Genomic DNA, 22383 nt, shown 5'->3' with positions numbered 1-22383 from the left:
CTGGCAGCTCATTGATATAGATTGTCAATAATTGATGTCAGAGGATTGAACCCTGTGCTACCCCAATAGTTACAGTTTGCCAGAAGGACCCATTTATCCCGCCCCTCTGCTTTCTGTCAGTCAACCAATCCTCTATCCGAACCAATACTCTACCCCCAAACACCCTCCGGTCTAACCTTTTGTATCAGTCTTAATGCAGCACCTTATCAATGTCTTCTGGAGGTCTAGATATAACACATCCACTGTGTCCCCATTATCCAACTTGATAGTTACATCCTCAAAAATTCCAACAATTTTGTCAAGTTCAACTTGTCCTGTATGAAACCATGCTGCCACTGGGGAATTGAGCTTTGTTGTTCCAAGTGGTCATTATTATTGACTCCAGCAACTTCCTCACGACCGAGGTCAAACTAATTGATCTACAATTTTCCATGATTTGCCTATTTCTTTTTTCAAATACAGGCTTCACATTAAAGTGTTTCCAAATCACTGGCACCTTTCCAGAATCGAGGAAATTTTGGAATGTAGTAACTAATATATCCACTATCTCTGCTGCCTTAGGGTGCAGGCCATCAGGTCCTGGGGACTAATCTGCCTTTAATCCCATCAGTTTACTTAATACCTTTTCCCTAGTAATTTCACCGAGTTCCTCTATAGTAACTGCAGATTTTGGGAAGAAATTATAATCTTCCACTGCAAAAAGACACAAAATACTGGTTTAGTGCCTCTGCCATTTCTGAGTTTCCCATAATTACCTCACCATTTCCATCCTCTAAAGGGCCACCATTTACTTTCACTACTCTCTTCCTTTTTATATACTTATAGAAGCTTTTGGTGTCAGAGCTTATGGTTTTTGCTAGTTTCCTTTTATTGATCTCCTGATTCTCCAGAGTGTCTCAAACATTTGCAGTATGATATGCCCTAGTTTTTGTCTTTATGTTATCCTCGACCTCCTTGGTAAGCCATGGATTATCTTTTACCTTTCTATAATTCCTTTTCCTCTCAGGAATATACTTTAATTGACAGATATTTAGTAACTCATTGAGCATTTGCCACCATTTTTCAAATGGCCTGCTCCTTTAATATTTTTCCTTAGTCCCCCAGGGCCAACTGCTTTCTCAGGCCTGTATAATGACTTTTGGCCAACAATAAAACTCCTGTATATGACTCTGTCTTCACTCTTGCCATCTGAATTTGAAACTATAGAAGGTTGTGATCACACCCTACAAGATGATCCTTAACTACATGATCATTTACCAATCCTTCTTCATTACACAATACCAAATGTGAAGCAGCCAGTTGATTCCATGACACGTTGCCATCAGAAAGAATCCCTCAGACACTCTATGAATCTTCCTTCAATACTACCCTTGCCAAGTTGATGAATCCAATCAATATCTATGTACAAATCACCCATAATTTCTGTTGTGGCTGGCTCATAAGCCCTCATTACTGCCTCATTTATACTAAGCCCTACTTTGGAAGTACTGTTTGAGAATCTGTAAATTATTCCTATCAAGGGGTTTCTTCCCTTGCCTTTTATTTCCACTCAGATTGATTCAATATCTTGGTTCGTAGTGCCAATATCTTTTCTTAATGCACCTTGATATCTCCCTTAACCAATAAAACAGCTCCACCTCCTATTCCTACTTGCCTATCCCTTTGGAATACTCATTACCCTAGGACATTTCACTCCCAGTACTGATCTTCCTGCAACCACATTTCAATAATCTTCACCAGGTGGTGTGACTGGTCTCTATTTGTGTTGTCAGGTCATCAACTTAACTCTGAATGCTGCATGCTTTTGCTAATAAGTTCTACTGGTTTGTCTTTCTCTTTTAATATTTGCTCATACACTCTCCGTTCTTACTTACTAATAACACTGACCCTCATCTCTCTCATTTCCTCCAACTCACATTTTGATCTTCTATGATGCCTTCCCTCACCATCGCTGTTAGTGCAAATTGTATTGTGAAATCATTTGGATGCCGATGCAACTTTTCCCCAATTTTTATTTTGATGCAGGTGCTAATCATTTAAGACTAAGAGCTGCATTCTTCTTTCAGACAATGAGGGAACAATTGCTACAAAGAAATGTTGTGCGTTTGTCCACTAACATCACCAACAGCACTTTTTTGCCCAACACTGTCATAATTTCTTCAAAAGAAATGATTTTTTTAAGTGATGCAATGCCATTTTTACCTAAACCTGCAAACTGTGTGTCAACTCCCAGAGTGAGCAGCATGAAGAAAAATGAAACAGACCATAATGGTGCCCACGGTAACTGTGCAAGGGCCTCTGGGTAGGCAATGAAGACCAAACCGAAACCTGAACAGTGAATAGAATTGAAATGACATAATGAACGTTGCTATTAACTTGTTGTTGACATTCATTTCATTTAATTTATTACAGTTGCCAATATTAGCCAACATTTGCAAAACTATTCATGTCACCAAAGTTGTGCGGATATGTGTTTACAATAAAAAACATTAGTTATTATATATTTGTAATACTAATCACTTTCAATTCAGAAATTATAATATTTAGAAGCAGTGAACACTGAGTTCAGAGTGACATTTGCAATCTAAGCAAAAAAAGAATCTCTCTAATATATTGGTGAAACTGGCATTTTAAAACAGGGAATAATGTTGGAGAGTAGAGAATGGGGAGAAATAATTGAACGGATAATTTAGAGTGTTTCTTAAATGGTTGGGGATTGTAAAGTGTAGTTGTACAAAGAGACCTCAGTCTCCTTGGTGCTAAGTCACTGAGGGTTAACATGTGTGTGCAGCAAGCTATTAGGAAGCCTCATGGAATGTCATCCTTTATTGCAAGAGGATTTGAGTACAGGGATAGTGAAGTCTTGTTTCAGTTGTATAGCAGCTTGGTTAGGCCACACCTGGAAACTGTGTACAGTTTGGTCATTTTTTCTCAGTAAAAATGTCATTGCATAGAGGGAGTGCAACAAACGTTCAGCAGACTTGCTCCTGGAATGGTAGAACTGTCCGATGAAGAAAGATTGGGAAAACTGGGCCTTACTCTCTAGAGTTTCGTAGAATGAGAGGCAATTGCATTGAAACTTACAACGTAGTTAAAGAGAACAACAGAGTAGCTGCAGGTAAGATATTTCCTCTGTCTGCAGAATCTAAAACCAGCGGCCATAATTTAAAACTAAGGGGGATGCCACTGAGGGCCAAGCTGACAAGAAATTAGTTTATTCAGAGTGTTGTGAAACATTGGAATTGTCCAGCACAGAGGGCTGTGGAGGTCAAGATTTGAGTAGATTTAAGATTGAGATTATTATATTTCTGATTCTCAGTGGTGTACAAGGTCAGGGAATGGAATGAGTAAAAAACATTGAAATGTTTGATCCTTCATTATTACATGGAGTAGTGAGGCAAACTACTCAGACTGAGTGGCCTACCCCTGTTCCTATGTTCCTGCCTCGGTTTAGGCTGTCAAACCACTCAGTGCTCAGACTACTGGAGTAATCAGAATGTGTGAACTGTGTTTTATTGTAACTTTACCTGGTCATTAATTACTTATCACAGCATCATCAACCGATACAAGTGGCTTAGCACAGAACATTTCCATGTTTCTTGTTCTTCATATTAAACATTTTTTAAAATGTACCACTGTCAAATTGAATATTTGAGCACATAATTAGTAACTAATCGTCAATAAATAAAAACTGTCTCTGATTCACCTAAAAGCACAATATTATGGAATTCATTCAAAATTTACTTCTTAAATATAAAATGTGGCTCATATGAAATATAATTCTAAGGTAAACAGCAAATCTTACAGCGGAATATAGTGTTAACTGAGTGCTTTTGAAATTTACTATTCTGTGATTATTTCAAAAGCTCACTTTTAAGAGCTAGGGTTCAACCCCGGGCATACCATTGCATTATTCAGCTCCAATCCCTGTCCAGTATAAACCAAACATCATGGCAATGTGTCTTCAGAGCCTGGCTATCAGTTTGGATCTGAGGATTGATTATTGTGTCTGGACACTGGAATCACTGGAATGTTGGGTTGAATCACTTCAGAGAGAACATTAAAGCTGTCTGATCCTTGACAATTTTAACAGCTCTAGTTTACCTGACTGGGCAACCTCTGAAATGGGCTTATCTTGTATGTGAGCCATGTGTCCCAGGATGAAGAAGATGACAAATCCAGCAAACACACTCGTAGCACAATTAACAACACAGACAATGATGGTATCTCTGTAGCAGTTATTGTGGAACTTGTTGTAAGACGACAATGCTACTAAAGTGCCCCAACCCACTGAGATAGAAAAGAAAATTTGAGTCGCAGCATCTTTCCAGACCTGGTAAATTCAAAATAGAATAGATGTCTGGAGGGAAATGAAACACAAACATGCACAACAGATAAACGACATTAATGTGAAGATAATGAGAACTCGTGTGGTTAATCCATGGTGAACTGAGCAAAGTAGCTCCCTCTGGTCAACAGTAACTCTTCTTAAACAGAACAGTCATCACTACAGTTGATTATTTACAGTTAAATTTCCTCTGGGATATCTGACACAGGTCTTTCTGGTATAATGAACGTTTCATTAACACAAATTACCTGTACCGTGATTGACGATTGGGGACGCTTTTCTAAAGTACAAAAATTCAAAAAGTATGTTGGCTAGAACATGATTACATCGGCAACACTGTAAGTTGCTCCTTGTATTGCGTGATTCTTGCATAGCGCAGGGTCACACGGAACGTGACTATTGCACTATCGAAGACGTGACTGTATACTCTTTCACCAGCCATGGTTTTCAGTGACTGACTCACTTGCAGTATTGTACATAGTTAATTCCATTCTTTTCGTGAAAGTAACAACAAAGAACACCTTTTACCATAAATAATGATCACTTTCATATTGTAATAATATCACAGTAGCTTAATATCAACAAGAACCAGTAAAATTACACTGTAATTTCTAGGATTATGTAAACAATGGTTAAATGATTTAAATGGAAATCAAAATCCAATTCCTGTCAGAAAAAATTAAGCAATAAATAGTGTTCACCATTGTCTATTCACAAAGACTGCTGTATCTTTGGACTGAATACAAAATTCCAGCCATCATTATCCAGTATGCATGAGGACACTGTCAGCTTCACAAATGTGGCATTGCCTAGTCTGCCTATTTGCATTCACTGGGCTCCATGATGTTTCTGTCCTTATGCTGTTGACTGAATCACCTCGGAGATTTGTTTCAAGAAACATGACATTGAAATAGCCTTTTAATGACGTGCCAAGCATTTACTTACTGCCAGTCACAATTTCGGGCACTTAAATTACCTACTGGAAGAATGGAATCACAGCTTGGAAGTCACCCACTCAAACTTACACTTCCTTTTCTGTCTCAGTCCTTGCATTGTTATATTCCAAGTACGATAATCTGACTGGTTCAAGATATAATCAGTTGCTTTCCAATGTTCACTCCAATGTAGATTTCAGATATAGACAATGTTCTTTCATTTCCATCTCCTACTTCCAGATACTTGCAGCACCAAATATCATTGACATAGAATGGATAAGGACAAGGCTCATCAAGAGTGGCTCTTTCTATTGCCCTGATACAGCAAAATGTGGGTCAGTATTTGCTGTGTAGGTCAATGAGGTATTTCACCCGAAACTCCTAAATCATTTCCAAGATTTCAGAAAGGAGGAGGCATGAAGGAAGAATTCTATTGCATCCCAATCCCTATCATAATTCCTCATCAATTTCGATCCTCTCGTCCATCATAGCTGATGCCCTGACCTTCTTTCCTGTTAATGGCAGGATGATATAGACCTTAAACTGACTCTTTGAATTCATCACAAGCTTTGTTAAAAATTTCCAAGAATTGAATTAAGGACTCACTATATAGCAATACACTGATTTTAAATCAATGATGAAAGTGAGGACTGCAGATGCTGCAGATCAGAGCTGAAAATGTGTTGCTGGAAAAGTGCAGCAGGTCAGGCAGCATCCAAGGAGCAGGAGAATTGACGATTCGGGCATGAGCCCTTCTTCAGGAATGTCGATTCTCCTGCTCCTTGGATGCTGCCTGACCTGCTGCGCTTTCCCAGCAACACATTTTCAGTTTAAATCAATGATGACAAGCTAACAAAGTACATGTGCTGAGGCACGAATCGATTCAACTAAAAATACTAATGAGACTCAATCATTCATATTGCTGTATTTACCTCAGCATCAGCCAGTCTGGAGAAGTCTGACTGGCTTCCGATGTAGAATTCAATTCCTTTAGAAGCTCCCTCCAGGGTAACCCCTCGGATCAGGAGTATGGTCCGAACCACGGAAGGGAATGTCGCAGTGAAATAAACCACCTGAGCATGGAGAGCACCTTGTTAGATTTTCCTGTATTACTGGTACAACAGAAAAAAATAAAACCTTGAAGCAGTACAAGGCCATGTGGCCCCACCATGCAATAAGATTCTGCCTGATCACCCTGACACTTGCCCTCTCCAGAACCTTTGACTCTCTTGTACATCAACAATTTGTCAAACTCTGCCTTGCATATATTCAATGATCTGACCTCTACTGCTTTCGGAGGAAGAGTATTTGAAAGATTAAAAATTCCACTTCATCTCTATCTCATTTGGAGAACCCTATTTTGTAACTTTGCTCCCTGTTCGAGATTCTCTGAGAAGGTCAAGCTTTCTAAGACCATTCGAAATCTTTGAAGATCATTTCTCGGTCTCCTAAATTCCTGTGAGTACAGGCTCAAACTTATATTTTCAAAAGAATTAATACAAAGACGTTCACTGAACTTTCTCCAATACAAATATACCCCCTAACTAAGGCCAAAACAGTAGCTGCTGTACCTTTGTAGCAAGTTTTGCCTACTTTTATACATCATTCACCTTGGAATAAAGACAATATTATCCAACCAAATGGCAAATTAAATGGATTCTCATCAATGCATCGAAGGGAACAGATGACAAACTGAAGAGGAATAGTAACATGGAAGATGTACGCAAGGATTGCGTTTTCATCTAGTTCACAGGGTTTGCATGTTGAGACTTTGTTTTGTGATACCTTGTTATAATGTGCTTATTTAAACACTATAGACATGAGGATCTAAAATTTGAATTTAGGCAACAAAATATGAAGATTTTTATTACAACAAAATGGTTTCTCGATTTAAAAGAATACTATAAAATGGCCTGTGAATCATACTGCTGAACATAATGCTGATTTGCAGAATTAACTTGCAGTTGAAAGATGAGGACAATAGAGTTTTCATAAGATAAACACTGATACATTAATTGAGCATTTGAACAAACGTTGAACTAATACATGGCATGACAATTTACGTAAATTAGATATCCTTCTTAAAGGAAATACCATTGGATTAGCCTGTCTTCAATCATATCACCATATTACAATTGATTGGACATTTTTTTGTAGTTAAGAACCCTTTCCCAGAAAATATCATTAGATTAATTCACTGTAAATCATATGTGATTGGTCTTTCTTGTAATTAAGACTGTACTATTTCTTTAAAAACATGTAAATAATGTGTAATTTTCTAATGTAATTGCGCAACTTTTCCCCAGAACACAGAAGCTTCAATCTCTGTGTTGCTGGATAGAATTGCATCAAGGTACCTTAACTGAATCAACTAATGACCCTTGTTTTTTGAATAGACCGCATTTGTTGATTCCTTTGACCGATCTCGAACCCTTCTTAAGGGGACACAGGTCTTCAGACATAATAACAGAAATTACACAATGAAAAGAATCAGTTAAAGGTAATTCTTACCCAAGAAGCTCACCTCCTCACTGGGTAGGTACATAAAAGACACAGCAAGTTGTTCCTGACGTCAAGTTGGACCTTATGAGATTTCTCACCTGATTCTGCATTAAATCTCACCTTAGCACAGGCTGCTCATGTCACTAACAGATTCCACCCACGGCTGTTACAACATATTCCTTCAACATTAGTAACTACTAAAGGCACATTACACTGGAATGTCACATGTTGTGATTCTCCTAACAGCCTTAAAATTACATTTGCTCTTTGGTTTGGAACCTATCCAACAATACAACGGGGATGAAGGTCAGAGCTTTGTTAGTTAACCTCTGTTGTCCTCCAACCTATCACAGAATCTTCCTTTTCCTCACCGAACCATATTCCCCATGTCCATTGTCTTAAGAAACCTCTTAAACTGTTATTTATTTCTCTCGGTCTGATGAAAGTCCATGGAAGTGAAAGATTAGCTCGGTTTGTCTTGACAGGTGCTTCATAAGCTGTTGAGCATTACCAGCATTTTATTGTTTTCACCTAATGATTGTTCCTCAGGTCTCAGTCCCATTCTCACGGCCAAACAAATCTCATTTCACTCAAATAAAACCCTGATCCTATCCTTCCCCATCACCGCCACCACCCCCCCCCCCCAACCCCCAATCCTTCCTCAGCCTTCCACAGCAATTGGAAATTCACCCAGAATTCCAGTGTCAGTGAGTGAACCCTTAGAATGAGGGACACATTGCAGGGGTTTGGGGAAGTTGCTGTTCTTTCCCTCAGGAGAAAGTTCTTCAGATCTCCCTCAGGCCTGAAATGTTGATGAATTATGAATCTCCCATTTCCCATAGAGACACTGTTAACATCACCTGGGAGATAAACCAGACACTTCACAAATTATTTATCGTTTCTAGCTTTACTGTTACTTTGTCACGAGTTTTAACTCTATTTATCACCAATCATTTACCTTTCCTGAAGATTTGAGTCCTTTTGATAATGCTGCCCCAACTATTAGCCAGGCAAGAAGCAGACAGAGGGCTAAATATCAGATTACCTCCCCAGTCTCATCCATTGAACTGGAACGGCGTAAAACTACTTTACTACAGAAAATAAGAACAAAAACATGTAGTAAGTTAGGACACTCTTCATTACACACAGATGTTTTTAGACATAGTGCATCAATGTATTTAACAAACAGAGTTGTATAATATCTAAATTAATTTTTGATTTATAGAAGCTTTGATTCTTGCACTCAGAAATAAATGTGAAGTTTGATATTCTGTATGACATTTTTTTCCTCGTGTGTATTGATATTTTTCAATGTAAAGCTTTGTTCAAACAAGTTGATGAGATTCCCTGCAGCTGATTTGATGTGAAAGAGTTTCTGACAATGTTTCACTGACTGCTTCACAATGCACTGTGAAACCTATCTGGTTTAGTCACTATGTCTTCCAATGAATTCAGCTCCTTCATCTTCCTACACATGGTATCTACCTCCAGACAGTTAATCTAAATCCAGTCCCAGGACTGTGTGTTAAAATAATAACTTATTACAATTAAAAGCAGAGAAATGAACATGATTCTAACCATTTCATGTTTAAGAATTCTGGTCATGAATATTATCCTTGAAGAGCAAGAAAACAAAGAAAAGTGTTTTGCTTTATAAATATTGTCAAAGTTACAATACTTAGAAACCAGATGAATATTAAATAGTAAAAGTTTCCTTTCCATGATGCCATTTTGTTACAAGTGTGCAATGTAAATAATACTTCAATCAAAATGAAACAGCTTCTCTCTCATTAAACACATATAAACAAACTAACCAACCCAAGAGGAGTTACTGGCCCAGCTGTGTAGGTTATTGGTGCAGCTATCTGCAGCAAGGTACTTACTCCCAGTATTGCTCACTCGGGCCCTGGTGAGGATTGGAGATTTCTGATCCATTTGGACAACATCCATTGTTTTCCTGCAGCTGTGTTATATTAACGATTTCAAAATATCCATCAGTCAGAGTGAGATTGCAGAGAGTCTCTGGAAAATATGTTTCAGTATTATACATCAATTTTGCATTCCATTTCAATATAACCAGGGTCACTGTTTCACTCTGACTGAATTAGTTAATCCTTTTGATTACATGGGTAAGGTTATGCATAGATCAGAACACAGAGGTACAGTCCGTGCACTCACTCTCAGCACAGTCCTGCTCTGGTGCTCAATCTGCTTAATCTCTTGTTGGATAAAAGTCTGCATAAAAGTAATTAGAAAACCAAATTAAAATGGTACTGTATATAAAAAGTTACTTCAAAAGTATTCACTAGTAGTTATTGTAGAAGACTTTAAGGATTATAATGGGCTGGATTATCCAGGGAAGGAGAGTCTCACATACCTTGCTACACCACTCCTTGTTTTACAAAATGAATGAATGGAGCTCCACAGTTCTGAGCGGTAGATTCAACTCAGGGCTCTCTCAGAAATGGGGAGCCACATTTTCAATCTGACAGTGCTTTCACAGCACAGAGCCTGCCAGGGGAAAGCAAAACCCCTTTTCACAACTGCTGTCTTCTCACATTTTAATGTTCCTGACAGCTGCTGTCAAACAGGAAGTTCATAACATAAATGTGTGTTAGGGTGCAGGGAAGGGAAGGTGCTAAACTGATAGGAAAAGGGTGCCAGCTAAATAGGGTGCATGTAGGTAGGGTGCAGATATGCAAATCGAGAGCTATGTAAAATTCCATGTGGATAGGAGCAGGGTGACAGGTTGCCAGGTGGATAAGGTGCCAGCTGAGGAGGTGTAGGGTGCCAAGTGGGTAAGATGCCATGGTGCAGGATACCAATGGAGTTTGCTAAATAGTCCAGTGTTGAGGGTAACTTGAGGATGATAGGAGAATTTTTGGGGGAAGGGAGCAGTCTTGTTGGTCGGTTCCAGTAGCAACAACATTGGTGGAGGGGGATGGAGTCCAATGGTAACAGTGAATGGGAGGGTGGGGTCAAGTTTCATATCGGCAGAGAACTGGGGGTGATATCACATTTCCAGAGGAAGTTGGGGGCAGGGTGTCACAGCTGTGAAGCCATGTGCAGGGTTTTCAGAGCAGATTGTTAATTATTGATTGTACTGAAGCTTTCTTCGTGAGGTGGAGGATTTTCATAAAGAAGATCTCCTTCTCTAGCTGTGGTTACACACAAAAAGAATGCATTTATATTTAGTTTGTGATGCATTTAATTTTAAAAGCCTTTCAGCTGATTGGTGACTGAAGCAGGATGCTGTTAAATAAGATAAGAGCACATGGCATTTGGGGCATAGTACTGGCATGGATAGAGGATTGGCTGCCTGGCAGAAGATAGAGAGTGGTGATAAAGGGGCTTTTTTGGGTATTGCAGCCGGTGACTAGTGGAGTTCTGCAGGTATCAGTGTTGGGACCTTCACATTATACATTAACAATCTGGATGAAGGAGCTAAGGGCATTGTTGCTAAGTTTGCAGATGAGACAAGCTAAGTGAAGGGACAGGTAGTGGTGAGGAAGTGAGGAGGTTATAGAAGGCTTACAGAGATTAAGAGAGTGGGCAAAGAAGTGGCAGATGGAATACAATGTGGAAAAGTGTGAGGAAGTGCACTTTGGTAGGAAGAATAGAAGCATAGACTATTTTCTAAATGGGGAAAGGCTTCAGAAATCTGAAGTACACATGGTCTTGAGAGTCTTGGTTCAGGATTCCCTTAAGGTTAACATGCAAGTTTCATTGGCAGTTATGAAGGCAAATGCAACTCACTTCAAGAGAGCTGGAACTCAAGAACAGGGATGTACTGTAGAGTCTGTGTAAAGCTTTGGTCTGGCCTCATTTGGAATATTGTGAGCAGTTTTGTGCCCTGTATCTAAGGAAGGATGTGCTGGCATTGGAAGAGATTCAGAGGAGGTTTACAAGAATGATCCTGGGGATGAAGGGCTTATCACATGATGAGCAGTTGAGGACTCTGTGTCTTTCCTTGAGGGTGTATCTCAGTGAAATTTTAAGAATACTGACAGGCCTGGATAGAGTAGATGTGGAGAAGTTGTTTCCATGCATAGGAGAGGCCAGGATCCTAGGGCACAGTCTCAGAGTGGAGGGATAACCCTTTTGAACTGAGGTGAGGAGAAATTTCTTCAGCCAGAGAGTGATGAATCTATGGAACTGAATGCTACAGAGGGCTGTGGAAGCCAAGTTATTGGGTGAATTTAAGGCAGAGATAAAATAGTTCTTAATTGGTAAAGTGATCAAGCATTACAGGGAGAAGGCAGAAGAATGAGTTTGAGAAACATATCAGTGATGATCGAATAGTGGAGCATACCTGATGGGACAATTGGCTTAATTCTGCTCCTATATCTTATGGTCTTATGATCTTACGGACATCCATAATTACTCTGAGCCCAGATGAACCACATTGTTGAATGTACTCTTATCAATTCACTTTCAGAAACTAGCAATGTAAAAATGAAATTTCAAATAACATAAATTTCAAGGATAAGATGAAACAACTGTTTTCAAAAATTACATTGTAATTTTAGCTCAAAAATAACTTCTTCATATCTGAATTATTTTTGGCAAGATGTAACATTCCAAATTCTGAAGTAGAAGATGTAGAAATCGATCGCTACTTGAATGAGTCCAAGCCTATGGAGATAAGGACTTCCATCACTGAATTCTGTGGGTGTATAATGGAAAATCCATGTCTCCTGGGTGTTGATAGATGTCCCTAACTGTATGGTATTAGACAGACAATGATTCTATTCTTTATAAATTAAAAACTAAAAAGATGACTTTGTCACGGATTTTGAAATACTAAATGGAACAAATAACATCAAGAGTCATCGAGTCAGAGAGATGTACAGCACAGGAACAGACCTTTCAGTCCAACTTGTCCATGCTAAAAAACATACCCGAAATTAATCTAGTCCGATTTGCCAACATTTGGCCCAATATCCATCTCAACCCTTCACATTTATATACACATCCAGCTAACTTTTAAATCTTTTAATTGTACCAGCTTCCATCACTTTGTCTGAGGCAGAGAAAAACTGAGTTCTTTTCTTCTGGAATATTGGATAATGGAAATGTCCTAAAATTTCGAGAGTTTTTTTTTGGAATAAAGATGTGAAGCTCTTCAATGCAAAAATACAGGACTGTGGATGATCCCTGACTGCATTGTACACTCTGGGACTGTGGTGATCCCTGACAGTATTGTACAGACTGGGACTGTGGGTGTATCCCTGACTGTATTGTACACTCTGGGACTGTGGGTGATCCCTGACTGTATTGTACAGACTGGGACTGTGGATGATCCCTGACTGTATTGTACAGACTGGAAATGTGGGTGTATCCCTGACTGTATTGTACAGACTGGGACTGTGGGTGATCTCTGACAGTATTGTACACTCTGGGAATGTGGGTGTATCCCTGACAGTATTCTACAGACTGGGACTGTGGATGATCCCTGACAGTATTGTACACTCTGGGACTGTGGTGATCCCTGACTGTATTGTACAGACTGGCACTGTGGATGATCCCTGACTGTATTGTACACTCTGGGACTGTGGGTGATCCCTGACTGTATTGTACAGACTGGCACTGTGGATGATCCCTGACTGTATTGTACACTCTGGGACTGTGGGTGATTCCTGACTGTATTGTACAGACTGGCACTGTGGATGATCCCTGACAGTATTGTACACTCTGGGACTGTGAGTGATCCCTGACTGTATTGTACAGACTGGCACTGTGGATGATCCCTGACTGTATTGTACACTCTGGGACTGTGGGTGATTCCTGACTGTATTGTACAGACTGGGACTGTGGGTGATCCCTGAGTATATTGTACAGACTGGGACTGTGGGTGATCCCTGACTGTATTGTACAGGCTGCGACTGTGGGTGTATCCCTGACTGTATTATACAGGCTGGGACTGTGGGTGATCCCTGACTGTATTATACAGGCTGGGACTGTGGGTGATCCCTGACTGTATTGTACAAGCTGGGACTGTAGGTGTATCCCTGACAGTATTGTACAGACTGGGACTGTAGGTGTATCCCTGATTGTATTGTACAGACTTGGATTGTGGGTGATCCCTGGCTGTATTGCACAGACTAGGACTGTGGGTGATCCCTGGCTGTATTATACAGGCTGGGACTTTTGGTGATCCCTGACCGTATTGTACAGACTGGGACTGTGGGTGATCCCTGACTTTATTGTACAGACTGGCACTGTGGATGATCCCTGACTGTATTGTACACTCTGGGACTGTGGGTGATCCCTGACAGTATTGTACAGACTGGGACTGTGGGTGACCCCTATCTGTATTGTACAGACTGGGACTGTGGGTGATTTATCACCATATTGTGCAGACTGTAGTTGATGTCCAGGATCACCCACAGCCCCAGTCTGTACAGTGTGGTCAGGGGAACACCCACAATCCCAGTTTATTTAAAAGTAGATTTTCTTTCAAAGCTGAAGTATTTTGTCCTCTGTTTCAGAAATTTCAACTTGACTCACATCAAGATTTCACATTAAGTCTTGTCAATTCACACAACATGAACCTTTGATAGTGACACGAGACATCCTGAGTTAAATAGTGTTATTGTGGAAGATGAGATGAAATTAAAGAGATGAGACATTTAAATAATTGCAACAAAAACTCTGTGTGTCTTAGAGTCAGACTGTGTAAGAAATATATGTGAGATGATCGATATTTGGAAAAACTCAGAGAAAGAGAATAAGTTAAGAAAATGATAGCTGCAAAAAACACAGTAATAGACAGAGAAGGGAGTCAGTGTGAGACACAATACAGGGATGGAGAGAGATACAAACAATGAACGCAGTCAGAAAGAACACAACACAGACTTATTGACAAGGTGAAAGTAAACGTGAGACATGTGAAAGACTGTTAAATTCTGATGTTTCACTATTTATTTCTGACTGACTGTCCTGCTATTCCAGTGACTCAGTGCCATGATTCCTGCTGCTGCTTTCTATCCGAGTCTTTCTGCTGTATGGCCACAATGAGGATGGTCACTGAAACTATTGATCATCTCTCTCCCTCACTCAGACTGACAGAATGAACAATGAACAGTCAGTGTGTACACTTTCCCCAGTAGAAGCTAACACTGTACCTTTGGGGGTCCTGCTGCATGTTTCATCTGATCCCCATCAACTGAAGCAGTCTGCCCATGGTAGGGGTGATTGGAAGGAAGCAAACAGGTAGTATAGACTGTAGCCAACGATGCAGTTGTACGAAATGTTGGACATTGTAATCAGAAGCATCATAACAATCCCCACACCTGAAAACAGAAGAAAGAACAGGGGAGTCTGGTTTGTGAGTTATTGATTTAAAATAATGTATTTGACATGCATTTGGCTGGTCACTCAACCAAATTGGATTTTCTTTCAGTGAGCACAGGACAGAACAGGGAGACTGCCGTGGCTGACCACACCTTTGGGGAAATATCGGTTTTGTTTAATCGATTATGTTGGCTGCTTCAACATTCAGTGTCCAACAGTAAAGATTTCAAAGGCTTTTTGTATTAAACAGGAAATGTTAATTATGTTATAGTTCTTTGTCTAGATTACAAGAATGATGCTCCTTGTCTTCACCTTTATATGCCCTCTCACTAATTCTTTAGGACACCATTATCATTGTGAGTGGTGATAATCACACATGCCCAGTCTTAGGCCATAAGGTCATAAGATATAGGAGCAGAATTAGGCCATTCATCCCACTGAGTCTGCTCTGCCATTCAGTCATGGCTGATATATCTTTGAACCTCATTCTCTTGAGTTCTCCCCATAACTCTTGAACCCCTTACCACCAAGAAGCTATCTATCTCTGTCTTGAGTATACTCAATGACTTGGCCTCCACAACCTGCTGCATCAATGAGTTCCACAGAGTCACCACCCTCTGGCTGTGGACATTCCTCTTTATCTCAGTTCTGATGAGTTGTCCCTTCAGCTTGAGGCTGTTCCCTCATGTCCCAGTCTCTCCTACTAGTGGAAACATCTTCTCCAGGTTTACTCTATTCAGACCATTCATTATTCTGTAAATTTCATTATTCTGTAAATGTCATTATTCTGTAAATCCTCCTCGGCTCCTTTGAGTCCTTAACTGTTCCTCATTTGACAATCCCTTCATCCCTGGGATCATTCTTGTAAACTTCCTCTGGACCCCTCCAAGGTCAGAACATCCTCTCTGAGACATGGGGTCCAAACATTTTCATATATTTCAAATGCCGTCTGACCAGAGCCTTATAGAACCTCAGTAGCACATCTCTGCTCTTATATCCTAACCCTCTTGAAATGAATGTTAACGCTGTATTTGCCTTCCTACCTGCCAACTGAACCTGCATGTTAACTTTTAGGGAATCCTAAACTCCTACCCTTTATGTTTCGGTTTTCCAAAGCCTTTCCCCAATTTGAAAATAGTCTTTGTTTCTATTCTTCTAACCAAATTGCATAACTCTCACAATTTCCCATCCTGTATTCCATCTGCCATTTCTTTGCCCACTCTCCTCACTACTGTAAGTACTTCTGCAGCCTTCCCACTTCCTCAGCCCTTCCTGTCCCTCTACCAATCTTTGCAACAACTGCAAACGTAGCAACGATGTCCCCAGTCCCTTTGTCCAGATTGTTAATGTATAATGTTGTGGTCCCAACAGTCCTTGTGGAACTGGTGGATTTATCCCTAATCTCTGCCCTCTGACAGTCAGCCAATCCTCTATCCATGTCTGGATGGGTTACTGTTTGGAGGGTCAGTGTAGACTTGTTGGGCCAAAGGGCCTATTTCCACACTAATCTAACCATGTCAGGACCTTGCCCCTAACACCACCAGCTCTTATCCCATTTAGCAGCTTCATACATGGCTCCTGATTTTAGGCCTTCTGGAAATTCAAATAGATCACATCCATTGGTTCTCCTTCGTCTAACCTGCTCATTACCACCTTAAAGAATTCTAACAAACTTGTCAGACATGACCTACCCTCGATGAAGCTGTGCTAACTCAGCCCTACTTTACCATGCACTTCCAAACCCTCCACAATCTCATCCTTAATAATGGACTGTAAAATTTTATAAATGATCAAGGTCAGACTAACCGGCTTATAGTTTCCTCCCTTCTGCCTCCATACCTTCCGAAACAGGGATGTTACATTAACCATTTTCCAGTTGTCTGGCAACTTCCTTGACTCCAGTGATTCCTGAATGTTCACCAACAATGCCTGTACAATCTCCTCAGCTATCACCTTCAGGATTCTGGGGTGTAGTCCATCTGACCCAGCTGAATTACTCACCTACAGACCTTGCAGCTTCCCCAGCACCTTCCCCACAGGAATGGCCCCTACACTCACCTCTGCCTCCTGACTCTTGACATCCTGGCACACTAATGGTGCCTTCCACCAGTGAAGACTGATGCAAAGTCCCTATTCACTTTCTTCACCATTTCTTTGTTCCCCATTACTACTTCCCCAGCCTCATTTTCTAATGGTCCAATGTCCACTCTCACCTCTTTCTGACCTTTTATGCATCTAAAGCAACTCTTGCAATCTTCTTTTATATTACAATCTGCTTATCGTCAGATTTCATCTTCTTCCCCCTTATTGCTTTTGTAAGTATCCTCTGCTAGTTTTTAACTGCCTCCAAATTTCCAGACTTCCCACTAATTTTCACCACATTGGATGCTTTTCCTTTTGATTTGATGCTATTCCTGACTTCCCTTGTCTGCCGTGGTTGCCTCATCCTCCCTTTACTATGTTTCTTCTTCCTTGGGATGAATTTCTGTTTTGCCCCTCAAACTACCTCCAGAAACTCCTGCTATTGCTGCTCTACCGTCCTCCCTGTTATGGTCCCCTTCCAATCAACTCAGCTCAGCCCCTCCCTCATGGCTTTCTGGTTGTATTGACTCAATTGTAAAGATCTTACACCAGATTCCTGCTCTTCCATTTCAAACTGAAGGGTGAATTTTATCATATTATGGCCACTGCCCCCGATGGATCATTCACCTTAAGCTCCTTAATTGAGTTTACCTCATTACACAGCACCAAATCCAGAATTGCCTGTCCCTTGGAGGGCTCTATCACAAGTTGCTCCAACAAATCACCTCGGAGACATTCTGCAAATCCCTTTTTTATTGGATCCCCTACCAACCTGATTTTCCTCGTCCAGTTGTATATTGAAGACTCCCATGATTACTGCAATTGTGCATCATTTTTTACATGCCTTTTCTACCTCCTGATTTATTTTCTGACCCATATCCTGACTGCTGCTGGGAGGCCTGGACATAACTCTCGTCAGGGTCATTTTTGCTCTGCAAACCCTCAATTTTCCAAGATGGCGACAGTGTAGCAGGGCTGCATGCAGACTCTTATCTAGAGCTCATCCACTTCCAGCTACGTTTTAAAAATCTTTTAATTTCTGCTCTCTCTTGATTTTTTTTCTTTTCATTTCTCGTTTCTTTGGTGGGTTGGTCAGAGGCAACAAGAGCAGGCTTTACACGGAGTGGTGACAGCCTTCCAGTAATTGGAGGTGGCAGTGATGGTAGCAAGGACATTCCCCTGCTCCTCCAGCAATCGGAGACGGAGGTGATGGACTCTTTAAGGTGCCAGTGCTGGCATATTGGAGGACGGTGGCTGGAGTGGGAATCTTGGCACACCAGCGGACTGGCCTGTCAGTGGAATGAGGCACTCCGGTTCGCAGTAGGCCCAGAGCGGGGACACCTGGTGTCACCAAGGCATCAGCGGAGCAGGAGACTCCTGGCTGGAATCACGGGAGGCCCGGAGTGGGAACTCTTGGTTGTGGGGCCCAACAGTTTACCCAGTATTGGAGGCAGCATTGAAATGGGCCCAGCAGTGATGAGATGGCGCCTGAAGAATGGTGACTCCAATAACAGCGGGTCCAGTGCAGACAGCTGCAAGTCAGTGGAGATGGGCGAGTGACACAGTTGTGGCATCTCTCTCCAGTCTCTCTTTGCAAAGGCATATTCCAGCAGGAGATGTGAGACAGTCACAAACTCCCCCTCCTTAAACCACTTTGTAGGCAACATGCAGTGGCGCAGACAATCCAGGCGTACGAGAAGATTCTCACAGGTACTGCCCTTCTCACCATGAGCCAAGTGATGTCATGGTGCTTGTTGGAAAATTCTGGCGATGAGGCATTCTGCGAAATGACTTTGACAGTCTGCTGACTAACCTGTCCTTTTCCAACAGGGTCTTGAGGATGCTACATACTGACCTCTTCCTAATAGACCTGTGATGAAAAGTGTTTTGAAATTCTTCACAAAGGAAAAGCGATATGGAACAGTCAAATTCCTTGGAGCAGTCTGCAGCAACAAGACCAGTCCCATCCTTCACAACACCAGGGACAAGTAGAACCTCAGTACATAGTCAGATTTAGTGTTTGTGTACTGAGGAGCTACACACAGCTTGATGCAGCCACACACAAAGAAGGACAGGTCATACACAAGAGAAACCAACACTTGTCACAGATGTGGTCACATTGAACCTCATATCATCCGTCATCATTTCCACCACCTCCAAACGGACCCCACCACCAGGGATATATTTCCCTCCCCTCCCCTATCAGCGTTCCGAAAAGACCACTCCCTCCGTGACTCCCTTGTCAGGTCCACACCCCCCACCAACCCAACCTCCACTCCCAGTACTTTCCCCTGCAACTGCAAGAAATGCAAAACTTGCACCTACACCTCCCCCCTTACTTCCCTTCAAGGCCCCAAGGGATCCTTCCATATCTGCCACAAATTCACCTGCACCTCCACACACATCATTTGCTGCATCCGCTGCACCCGATGTGGCCTCCTCTATATTGGGGAGACAGGCCGCCTACTTGCGGAACATTTCAGAGAACACCTCTGGGACACCCGGACCAACCAATCCAACCACCCTGTGGCTCAACACTTCAACTCCCCCTCCCACTCCGCCAAGGACATGCAGGTCCTTGGACTCCTCCATCATCAGACCATAGCAACACGATGGCTGGAGGAAGAGTGCCTCATCTTCTGCCTAGGGACCCTCCAACCATAAGGGATGAACTCAGACTTCTCCAGTTTCCTCATTTCCCCTCCCCCACCTTGTCTCAGTCCCAACCCTCGAACTCAGCACCACCTTCCTAACCTGCAATCTTCTTCCTGACCTCTCCGCCACAACCCCCACTCCAACCTATCACCCTCACCTTAACCTCCTTCCATCTATCGCACTTCCAACGCCCCTCCCCCAAGTCCCTCCTCCCTACCTTTTATCTTAGCCTGCTTGGCACACTCTTCTCATTCCTGAAGAAGGGCTCATGCCCGAAACGTCGATTCTCCTGCTCCTTGGATGCAGCCTGACCTGCTGCGCTTTTCCAGCAACACATTTTCAGCTCCTCAGTAGGGTCCATCAACTCCAATTTCATGCAGTTACAAGATATTGCCTAGCCCTGCATCTCGATTTTATTTAAAATGTTCTTAATTTGATTTTTTTCAAAAAATTCCAACTGATCTTTTAATTTGTAACCTTAAATATTTCCCTTATTTACCTTCAACCTGAAAGTAGCCAATAATAGTCATGTTAGTAGCTATTATCAACCAATGAACTTATGCCTTACCAGTGATGTCACTCTGCTGTGTTAGGTCCCGAATCCTGGGTTTCAATTCATCATTTTTATAAAAAAACCTGACAAACTATGAGCCAAAAACCAATAGACAGCATGTACCACATCTAATAACGTGTATGGCAGATCAGAGTGCAACATTACTTCACAAGCTTGGCTTTAACCTTTGTCAGATAAGGGAGGTTTATTATTATTTATTAAATCAACACTATTACTTTTCCGAATTTGCTGCGACTGTATCGATAAAATAAACATTCACCTTGTAACATAGGCACAGCTCTCCACACTGCAACAGGCCCAAGGCTGACAAACTGACCAAAGGAACACTCCAAGAAAAACAATGGTATCCCAACAAGGGCCAGCATGACAGAATAGGGAATAAGGAATGCACCTGGAAAATAGCGGAAAGGATTTCAATTTTCAAGTGAAACTCCATGCTTACGCTGTGTGGGGTGGATTAAAATTTACCCTGAAATCTCTACGAATGTCCAAATTCCCGTTTTGTGAATTTCACTCTCTAACACAATCAGATATCTTTTCAGGTCACTTTACACAATCATGTCGTGACATTTCTTTAATGCATTTGTCCTTGGTTTCCATCAATCCAATGGTGTGGGTTGTGAAGAGCCCTGATTTGAGCAGTTTTGATGATAATGTACAAACCTGAACACAGGGTCTGACTGAGGACCCTGCTCTTCTGAGGATTTCACATATTGTGCAGTAAATATATCTGAGGTGGATGGCTCATGCATTCTAAACAATATCAATTGAAAATACATTGCAAATTAATAAATGAACCATTTACTTTGGTTTATAAATAGCATATATTTGATGCATCACATTGCTAATTTTAAACTATTACCTTGACATATCTCTCTCTTCATAAGAAAATAGTAGTCAAACTTGTTAGCTGTGGGATTGAATTTACCAGTTCACATTGAAATTGTTTAACTCTGCATTATTTACTATATCATTTTTAGTGCAATAAACATTTGTTATTTACTGAACTACAATTTTCAGGATAAGTCAATAAATCGATCCATTTAGTTCTGCCTTTCTTACTCTCCGATATTTTTAATTTCTCTACCATACCTCCTCCGTTTTTTGTAAGCCAGGTAAGGAAATCTCCAAACATTCCCAAAACCCACTGCATTACCAATCATTGAGAGCAGGTAATCAGTCTTCGAAGACCAGTTACCCCGTTCCACATTCTCATCACCCACAGCACCATGTTCATTGGCGGTATCCTGGGAGAAAGAATTGAAATGGCAAGCTCAGACATTAATCTTTCTCAGACTAGATCTCAAGTGAAATGTATAGTCACCACTCCCACAACTATCGGAAAATGGTGCAGTTCTCTATTTAGCAGCAATGTCTGTCAGGTTAGAAACAGCCAGATGTCCACAGAGAGTCTACAATTCACAACGACCAAAATCTACAAATCAACAGTATCTCAAATTGTCTTACATGGATTTTTACTGTTTTGTTTTGTTGAAATACTCACCGTATCCTGTGGAGGGTTTGGCTGATTGTCATTCAGTAAGAACCGAAATAAATGCCTTCGGTCCATTTTCAGACATCAATGAACTATTCTTCCACTTGCACAAGAATTGGAAGTAAAATGAGGACACTCCTTTTGGCCAAAAGTCCTTCAACTTCTCATGAATGGATTATTCTTGTTGAGTCAGAAGTCAGCCTCTTACTGTGTTTCATAACAGGTGTAACTCTACTTAGCTAATCATTCAATTTCCACACTAAACATTTCTATTGAGTTAAATGATTTGTTTTCAGAACAGTTACGATCAAAGGGCATTCATTCCCTGTCCTCAGGGTTTGGGCAAAGTGCTGGTTTTAAAAGGAATAGCTTCCAAGTGAATCCAAACCAAGTTGAACTTCAGCCAAAGAAAAGCTATCTAAGATTTCTTCTAAAAATGAACGGGTCTTCTCCCATATTAGAAATATAATTGTCATCCCCTGCTACCCGAGTTCAT

General features: G+C 41.1%; 1 pseudogene; it reads right to left on the bottom strand.

The window, feature by feature from the left end:
- LOC132820043 (sodium- and chloride-dependent neutral and basic amino acid transporter B(0+)-like) overlaps positions 1 to 21962 on the bottom strand; it is a 272793-nt pseudogene extending 250831 nt beyond the window's left edge.
- Positions 21963 to 22383: the final 421 nt, after the last annotated feature.

The sequence above is a fragment of the Hemiscyllium ocellatum genome, chromosome 11 (genome assembly GCF_020745735.1).
Source record: "Hemiscyllium ocellatum isolate sHemOce1 chromosome 11, sHemOce1.pat.X.cur, whole genome shotgun sequence".
In the NCBI taxonomy this organism is placed as follows: domain Eukaryota; kingdom Metazoa; phylum Chordata; class Chondrichthyes; order Orectolobiformes; family Hemiscylliidae; genus Hemiscyllium; species Hemiscyllium ocellatum.
The sequence above is the reverse complement of the archived record's forward strand: the minus strand, read 5'-3'. Positions and strand labels throughout refer to the sequence as shown.